This window comes from Mus caroli, unplaced genomic scaffold (genome assembly GCF_978045245.1).
Source record: "Mus caroli unplaced genomic scaffold, Mus_caroli_1 scaffold_3, whole genome shotgun sequence".
In the NCBI taxonomy this organism is placed as follows: domain Eukaryota; kingdom Metazoa; phylum Chordata; class Mammalia; order Rodentia; family Muridae; genus Mus; species Mus caroli.
In genome coordinates, this window is record NW_028227258.1 from 44,804,578 (window position 1) to 44,806,555 (window position 1,978).

The window sequence follows — 1,978 nt, forward strand, 5'->3', positions numbered from 1 at the left end:
CAAATCAGAGACTGGTTGGTTACTCCCATAACATTCATGCCACTTGTACCAGTGGGCACTTTTTGCCTGGCAGGCCAATACTGGAGCATGTGAACTCTAGTTACACCACTGATGCCCGTTTTTCCTTAGCATTCTGAATAACAATACTCTCTGGAACTTTGAAAAGTAGCTGGAAGACCTTTTTGTTTCAGTTCAAGATTGATTTCTCTTGACCTGCAACTAAAATATGTTGTGCTTTCAGCAATAGAGTATTATCATTTTATTATAGCAAGAAACCAAGAAGAATGACAATAGCTTATGCTATTTTGGGGGACTCTGGAAACTTCTTGACCATAGGGAAGCATCATTGTCAGAAATTGAGAGTTTTTATTAAATAATTCATTTCTTTTCTTGTGGAAATATTATCTACCTATGCAAGATACCTGTGCTTCAAATCCTCTTTTAAATTATACATTTAAATTACCTTAAAAGTAGTGAATTTCCATAAAGATTTTTATAAGCTTTGACTTTGATTAACCAGTCTTATTATTTTCTTTCTTTCTTTTTGTTGTTGTTGTTATGAGCCCATCCCCACTTAAACTTTTAACCCTGCTATATCCTCCAGCAAGGTTTATATCACATGAGTTCTATTATCCCTTAATCAGGGCCACTTTCCAAAGTACTGTATCTGGTTATGGGAGGAATCAGACATGTCATCAACATGTCCTCAGGTGGCACCCTGGACCAGGGATGTTCACCTGGCCTTTGTTAGTAACAGACCCTTGCTATTGTTAAGGCCACAGATCTAGATGTGGCCCCTAGTTGTAGCACAGGCAGGACCCCTCCATGGTCCCAAGTACCATCACAGGTTATTCACATCAGGCTGTTCCTCACTACCTTTGAGTCTCCAGTTCTGCCTCTCTTCACTGTAACCACATCCTTTTGTTTTTCTTTCTCTTCCATTTTTCTATGACTTACTTGCTTCTTTCAATGGTTCTCAGGGTCTCTGATAGTCTGGGCTCATCTAAGCAGTGGTCTCCAAAGTGCTATGTCCCACTCTTTTATTATCTCGGGCATGGTCTGCACTCCCTACATCCCCAGGCCTGAATGGTTCCAGACTTGTGGTTATCTCAGGCTAGCTCCCTGTCTGGACCCCATGGCACCAGTCTTGTAGCCAGCTCAGGCTTGCTCCTCTCCTGGCCCGTCCAATTGGCTCCACATGAGGATTGTGTGCACTCCTAGGAGGGTTTTCTCTTCTCTGTTTTATCCTGGAAGCCCTGTCCAGGTCTGAGCAGCACAGGCTCCCCAGCGACAGACTGGCATTCATCTCAGACTCTTTTCTTTAGTGAATTTTAGACTACAAATCATTCGGATGTTCATCGTTCTGAATACAGAGTATAGACATAGTCTTTCTCTTCTTTACAATTCTACTAACACACATGTGTTGTAGCAGCCACACCTGCAACACCTTTAAGGCCAGGGCATCCTACTTATTTAAGTCACTCTGGAGTGGAACTGTAGAAAAACAATGGAGCAAAGTTGAGTGGATGATCCAGATTGGTGTCCTTTGAAGATAATGGGTCTAACTGATCCTTCACACTATGACTCAACTGAATATGAAATTTTATTTTTCTTGCAGCTATAAAAGTTGGCATCAGTATTCAGTTTCTTGTATTCTTGAGCTTCAGGTTCTGCCAGTAGATTGGTGTGAAAATTGAGTAATCTGTTAATATTATTGACAAAGCCTTGATTTAAAATTTTTATTTGGAAGCCCAAGACTGACTTTTCTAGGAAATCAAGGATGTCCAAATACTTTGTGAGTCTTGGTTTGAGAGGAATGTCATATCAAAGTTTGTTTTAAGGTTGTATGTAGGTCATAAGAACCTGTGCGCATTCTTCCCCATATTCTTGTTGAGATTATAAAATTTCCTGCTAAGTGGTCTGAATCTGAAGAAATTATTTCCATTCAGTGTCCTTTGGGGAGGGATGGATGGTGAAC

General features: G+C 40.6%; 1 non-coding gene across 1 annotated transcript; it reads right to left on the reverse strand.

Moving 5' to 3' along the window:
• Positions 1 to 1,327: 1,327 nt before the first annotated feature.
• On the reverse strand, positions 1,328 to 1,459 carry LOC115030777 (small nucleolar RNA SNORA17). Its single transcript, XR_003836367.1, has one exon. It is a non-coding gene; the product is annotated as a small nucleolar RNA SNORA17 (small nucleolar RNA).
• Between the last annotated feature and the right edge of the window lie 519 nt (positions 1,460 to 1,978).